The 7,500-nt window shown below is 38.5% G+C and overlaps 1 protein-coding gene across 2 annotated transcripts in view; it reads right to left on the bottom strand.

The window, feature by feature from the left end:
* The window catches only part of LOC102204371 (multiple C2 and transmembrane domain-containing protein 2-like), a 44,881-nt gene extending 37,381 nt beyond the window's left edge, over positions 1-7,500 (bottom strand). For both annotated transcript variants that reach the window (XM_005727535.1, XM_005727536.1), the window contains exon 1: positions 7,341-7,500. The gene's annotated coding sequence lies outside the window, so the exon portion shown is untranslated. The remainder of the gene's footprint in view (positions 1-7,340) is intronic.

Genomic DNA, 7,500 nt, shown 5'->3' with positions numbered 1-7,500 from the left:
TACATAGTTTTTTTTAATAGCTTGTTCCTGTATGAATGAGTGTGTGTGTGTGTCTCATCTGTCATTCATTTACAGGTTAGCCACTGCAAACTTACAGCTTTTTTGAAGAAACAAAGACAGGGAAGACAAAGCACAGAATGCATACTGTGATGTGTCATTCATGCTTAAGCTCTAAATGATCAATTAAATATATAAAAAAAAAAAAGAAACATTACCAGCCCTTTGCTTCTGACAAAACCTGATAATCCTCTTAGCAGCTTCTCACTTTGTATTGTCATCAACTGCGGCCAACGACCTGTCATGCTATCAGCAGGTAAAGGGAAGTGTAGGGTGAGAGGCGGAGATGGCAGACGTCATATTATTATGGAGGATGTAATCTCAGGCATCGACAGCAAAGCAAAACATATTCATGGAACATGAATAGAAGATGTTAAATATCATAAGAGGTTATCATTTCCACAAGAATGTTTCCTACTGGTTAGCTGAAGTTGTTTCTCCAGGTATTAGACTACAACAACTCATTTTTATTGTTTGTCACCTGCCTGGCTATGAGAAAATAGAACCAGAAAAGCATGAGTCCTTGATGGCAGCTTGACAGCAGCTGGGACGTATATCTCCCACAGGTAGTAAGCAGAGCGTGATCATAATGGAGGTATGTTTTTGTAGGCCAAAAATATGCATTATGTTTTTGACTTTTACTTTCACCTCTCCCCTTTTCAAACCACACACAAGAGGAAGAAAGCCAACAGACTATTTAAGGAAATGCTCTATAGTTTGTGTAGGGATTCCAAACTTGCTGCTCTTATCAATATACACTAGATCTAACAAAGAACCAAAATATTATGTTTAGAGTTGAAACAGTTGTTCGCACTTACATTCCATATCGCAATCACTCAACACCATAACATCATGTTATCAAAAAGCTTAGCTTCAGATTATTTATGATCATCTAATCTCTAGAATTAAGTCATGCAATTGAAACACTGAGACTGGAACTGCCCAGTCAGTGACTCTTATCCAATTTGTTCTAGACACGTGTGAAATCTGGTTTCTTCCTCCAACTTCAGAAATAATATATTGTGTTTGTGATACGTTCAATAGTTCTACTCCTTGCATTTATAAAAATCAACACAGTATGTTAAAAGGTCTCATGCCATCTTACTTTCCTCTAGCAAATTTGCATGTGTGCGTCTCAATTGTCGGTCAAAAGTCTGCCAGAGGCATCCCCTTGCCTTATGTTCAGCAACACGTATATCACTGAGTCTGCATCTGTTTACTCAACACCAGTGGGCGTATGTTCTCCTCAACTTAGATTATCAGTTTTATTTCCTTCAGTGCAGGAAATAATTATGGGATCCCCCTGCTGAATTTAGTTTATGTTCACTTGCAAAGAATTAAACATGCACAACCGTGGGTGACCATGGCTCAGGGGATTGGGAAGCTCATCTGTAACCGGAAGGTTGCCAGTTCGATCCCCCTGTTCTTTCTGTTCTGGTCGTTGTGTCCTTGGGCAAGACAAGGCCAACAGAGGGCCTTGTCAGAGGGGCCGATGGCGCGATATGGCAGCCTCGCTTCTGTCAGTCTACCCTAGGGCAGCTGTGGCTACAACTGTAACTGCCTCCACCAGTGTGTGAATGTGAGAGTGAATGAATAGTGGAATTGTAAAGCGCTTTGGGTGCCTAGAAAAGCGCTATATAAATGCAATCCATTATTATTATTACTCGTTTTTATGGTAGTTTAAAATTTAGAAAGAGAGATAATCAACTAAAAATACTTCTCCCAAAAAAACACATTACATAAAAGTTGATTTGCATGTCACTGATAATGACTAAGTATTAGATCCCCAAGCAAAACATGGCTTAGTACTTAGTGGAAAAGCCCTTGTTGGCAAGCACAGCGGTAAGACTGCTCTCGATGCTGGTCACCAGGTTTCCACCCATCTCAGGAAAGATATAACCACTCCTCTTTACAAAAACTCTCAATCTTTAAGGTTTCTTGTCTGCCACTTAGCAACTCTCTCCACAGATTTCCACAGCTACTAGGCCACTGCAGTGACCTTAATTTTCTTCTTTAGCCTCTCCTTTATTGCCATGGTATGTTTTGGGTCATCGTCAAGCTGGAAGACCCACAATAGAGCTTCAGTATTCTGGCTGAATCCAATATTTTACAGTACATGACCCAGTCCATTTGCCCCTCAATGCAGTTAAAGTTGTCATGTAGCCTTAGTAGAAAATTAGGCCGAAAGCATAACATTCTTTGGGTCTTTGATCTTGCCCATTGTGCTGGATAAGTTGGAATGGAAGAAATTGATTCTGTAGACACATAACTAAATGCTATCAGGAGTATTTGGAACTACAGTAACTGACTGATTAATTGTAATCTGTGTCTTATGTGGGCACACACTAGCAAGCACCTGAAGGGACCATATAATGTAAGATTATACCCTACTTTATATTGCACAATGGGAAATCCAAAGTTCAAACAAAGCAGTAAATGAGAAGTGTTTGAAATACATAAAACTGTATTTATCTAATGATAGTCACAGCAAGTTTCATGACGTTGAAGCAAGGTGGTTTTTCATTTGATTAATTTATACACCTAAAGGCGCTGTCACTGTTGACTGTAGTTTGAAGTCTTTGCTTTAGCTACAGATAAACTTAGCTGTGAGCGACAGAAACGCACTGTGAACTAACTCAGTCATTTCAATCTTTTAAGAAGAAAATACACAATATGTCAGTTCGTGTTTACAGCTCGTTTCCACTGCCCTCAGGGACCAAAGTTGGGATTATCAGGTCTGATTATCGCCCAAATTTTTGGCCACAGAATGGCACGTAGCAGGAAACAGTCCATTTCAGACACGGCATTACTAGTAGAAATACTCCATTTGGTGAGTGTGCTGCCTGTACAGAATATGAGGAAGGTAGATCACATTATGGCCACTCACTGTGGTAACTTTCCAGTAAATTCACATCATATGGACTTTTCAATCCACTTTTTCAATTCAATTGACATTTTGAATTCACTACATGTATGAAGATTTTTTTAAAATCATAACTTTAAATACTAAATATTCCAGATGGTCCTCTTTCAAAAAACAGGAACCTGGAATGATATATGTCGCATTACTGCTTTATTGGTTATCACAGACCAACCGATTAACGTGCATGACTGCCAACAGGGCTGATAGCCTGCATCACTTTCACGTCACTGCATTTTATTGGCAGGATGTTTCACTACAAAGCCTAAGTTAGAATATCAGCTAATTTCAGGATCAAACTTCATCTCGAGCAAAATTATTAATGGAATCAAAGGAGATTTCAAGAGCGTGATGGGCTTAAAAGAGTAGTGGGAGAAAAAGACCATGTGTGCAGAACATTGCAATGTAGGGCATTGATCATGTGATTTGACTCGAAAATGGTGTTAGTGTAACTTAGGGCATGAATTAAGTACAGTTTCAAAAACCCAACAGCTGCAATGATTTACACAAACCCACTTTTTTCCAAATACACAACAGAATACAACATGTCAAATTTTTAAACAGTAAAAATGCAGGAAGAGAAAAAAAAATTATACTTGAGTTTGGCAGCTAACAATCTCCAGAAAGTTTGGAGTTCCCTCTGTAAACATCTTTTTTGTTATACTTGTCCCAACTTTTTTTGAGGTTATATATTGTTGCCATTAAATTCAAAATCACCTTAGTTTGAATAAAAACAGTATATTTTCTCAGGTGTAATAAATTTCAGTGTCCCATCTTTTTGGAATTGGGGCTGTAAAGAAGCCCCCAAAAAGCTATAATCATGTGACTGAGACAAGAAAGCAGGTCTCAATCAACAGAGCAGGATACGACATAGCTTTCAACTGACAGTCCAGCCACTGTTACCACTGGAAAACAGCAAATCATTAGAAATTTAAAAAAAAAGATGAGGCCCACTTCTTCATTTGGCAAGAATAGACTCTGATGAAAGGCAAGATGCTTCATCAGAATAGGGGGGATTTTTGTACTATGAAAAGTTTCTCAGAAGACTATTGAAGAATTTTTCTTACATTTCACAGCCACCCTGCAGGATCCAGAAGGCTGGTTGGTTGTATGGGCTAAAATACATGTATGTATAACTAAAGTAAGGCTAACCGCATGATGCAAAAAACTAAGGCTCGGTCCTGAATCAATATGCCCTTCCTAAATAAATAAATATATAAATAAATAAAAAGATATTGGATAATGTACTGTACTTTAAAGTTCCTAATTTGTGCAGTATAAAGTTCCAACAAAGTAATAAATGAGAAGTGGCTGAAATACATAAACCATTATTTACCTCATGACAGTCATGGTAAGTATCATGACCTTTGAAGTAAGGTGGTTTTGTTATTTGATTCATTTATACAGTATGGGCACTGTCACCGTTGACTGTAGTTTGAAGACCTGATGTCTCATTGATAATTAGCTGCAGATCAGCTCAGCTGTGAGCTCTAAAAACCAACTTGGGAGGAGGGGGGGGGGGGGGGTGTTTCCCCCACCATCAGAAACATACTGGTCAAGTCTGCAGTCATTGTGCCCTTGATTAATGCTCTGGCAAATCACTAATCCTTCTTTACACATTAGATGGAGCTTACAAAAAGGAGATTTATTTATTTATTAAAAAACTAAATCTAATCAGAGGATTGGAAAGTAATTGGAGGACACACCTGCATGCATTTAAAAAAAAAAAAAAAAAGTCTAGCAAGCACTTTAAGGCACCATATAGTTATACTGCACAAATAAGGAACTCCAAAGTTCAAGCAAAGTAGTACATGTGAAGTGGCTGAAATACATAAACCATTATTTACCTTATGATAGTCACAGTTAGGTGTCATTTCTTTAATTTCACTAGTTTTTTTATGCTTAAACATGCAAATTCAGTAGTTATTGTATATTCATCTGCATGAATTTCCAACAGACAAAGTATAGCAAATTAAACGCCTAAATGCACATTTTGAACATTTTCTTTTCACTATCCTAAAATGTTACGGAGCAAGTACATGGGGGAAAAAAAAACACACTCTTTCTGCCTGCCATGTCTCACCAAGTTAAAGCTTGTATTGCCTATCCTTGTACAACACATCATTAGAGCCAGAACAGTCATGGTCCACATGACGGCTTTTGCACGAAGCCAGCTCAGTTCAGGGACATGCTGAGGCCAACTGTCCATCATACAGATAAACATGTCCCAAAACCTTCCTCACCAGCCTCCTTTTAAGTCACTTTTTTGACTATATTAGATAGCGAGACATTCAGCAAGACTGCTTAAAAAACTGTTCTAGATTGCAATAAACAGGAAATAAACAGGCAATGGTTTAAGGTCGCATTGTTAAACAAACCTGAAAGTGGGTACATGTACGTGAAAGCACTTTTACTGTCCATGAAAAAACCCTTTGCAATAAGACTAATGCCAAGGTGTGTATGAAAATCATCCTTTGATACTAGTACGTACTAGAAAGGCATCCTGTCTGATTGGCATGATTTCTTATACAAAAGGGATCAGTCAGTGTTATTACAAAAGCTAAAGCAAGCTCACACATGCATCAGTGGTTGCAAGAAAAGCATGCACAACTGCACACAGTGCATTCTGTCTCCCATTTCAAAATGAGGACGCCGCTGTTTGAAGGAAAAAAAAGACAGATTTTATGAAAAGCCCGACAGTACACAAATAACTGATGATGTTGTTTTATAATGATCCCGGGTTAATCCGTTGTTAAACATTAAAGTACTCTTGGCTGAATGGGTCTTCTAAATATTAGAGATGTAGAGATCTGACCAGGCAATGATTTACTGAAGCAGATAAACAACAAAGGCTTCTGTCAATTTTGAAATGTTCTGCATACAAGTTCTTATCCTGAAAGCAAGCTCCTTAGAAATTACAGGAAATTGTGCTCTCATTTTTAAAATATTTATCATGTACAGACCTCTGACAAAATAAAGGAAATAATCTGTTACGCTGTAGGGGTAATTTTTTGGCAAGGTTTTGATCCACCTCTCCCATAAGAGCTGAAGCCTAAACACAAACCAAATTTCTGACTAATTAACATTATCCTGAGGAAATAATTAAATTCCCCCACTCCACGACACAACTCAATGAATGGTTTGGAGAGTATGACATGAGGAAATCAGATCGTCAGATCTCAATCCATTTTAGCACCTGTGGGAGATTTTGTACTAAAATGACAGTGAAGACACTGTATTGGCAGTGTTAATCACAAATACTAGATATACTTTAGAAGAAAGTTGCTCAGTCTTTAAAGCAGAGATCCAGAGACTTGGAACACGAAACCTGCACTAAACCTCTTCCTGCAGAATGTGGTGCCCCTTAGCAAGACACTTTCAGTTTCCCTTAATTTACCACCCCCATTCCCTCTGTGTGTATGCGTTCTAAAGTACTGATGCAAGTTACAAAAGGTCACATCCATCAATGCTCTTTGAAGCCTCTAATGCTTTTTTCTTCCCTTCAGCTGATGTGTTGTGTTGAGTAACTGCATCACGGACGTCTCTTGCTGAACAGGACAAGCTATTTCCTGAAACGAGTCTATTTCACAGTTTGTGGTTCCTATGCTTTAATATGAGGCAAGACAGTGACTGCAGAAAATACAGACAAAACGACAAAAAAAACCATTTACAGATTCAGTAGACTACATTTCAGACATATAATAGTCAACATGAAAGCGGAAAGCTTAAGTATTGTTACTATGTATACTAACCATAAAGATGTATGTCGGTCTACAGCAGTAAGCCGGTATGAACCTAGTAAGTTTTCGAAATTCAATCAGCGTTGCTAAAATGTCATCAACAACAGTATTCTTCATATAGTGCATTTTATATGTAAGCCTTTACCATGTAGCTCCATGCAAGACACTATGTAACCATCCGTGTCACCCTGACAACATGAGGCTTGTCCAGCAGCGTCTTGCAGGAGCACTGGGAGGTGACCATGATTCATTAAAAGTACCACTGAAACCATTTCTTCCTTGATATCAATGCCGAACTGATGAAAATGTTATCTCTCTATTAAAAATCATTTAAAATGAAATGTAACAACATGTTTCGATTCGTGAGTAAGAACAAACATTTAATAATTGTCAGATGCTTGAAGGGAGTTCTCTGTTACCCTTCTTTAAAGACTCATAAACTAAAGATTCCCACGTGGCAAACTGACAGCTCGAAGGTGACTTCTCATCTGACCACCAGGAGTAATGTTGCCGGACAGGAAGAAGGCTCACCTGACTAGCCGCACCTCGAAGACCCCAGCAGGTAACTTTCTGCTTCTCGCCAGGAAAAGAGAATAAAAGAAAAAACAGAAAGTCATATTTACCTGTTTTTCCCCGCCCGCTGCTGGAAACCTCCAAGGTATTTATCCTTATTCAACTCATTTCAGTGTAGCTGGAATTACAAAACAGCAACAGTTGTGCACATCGATTGCAATTTCTGGCTCTGACACACTTCCTCCTCCTCCTCTCCCTTTTAGCATCAAA

This window comes from Pundamilia nyererei, unplaced genomic scaffold (assembly GCF_000239375.1).
Source record: "Pundamilia nyererei isolate P.nyererei 1_Seehausen unplaced genomic scaffold, PunNye1.0 scaffold00025, whole genome shotgun sequence".
Classification (NCBI taxonomy): Eukaryota; Metazoa; Chordata; class Actinopteri; order Cichliformes; family Cichlidae; genus Pundamilia; species Pundamilia nyererei.
The sequence above is the reverse complement of the archived record's forward strand: the minus strand, read 5'-3'. Positions and strand labels throughout refer to the sequence as shown.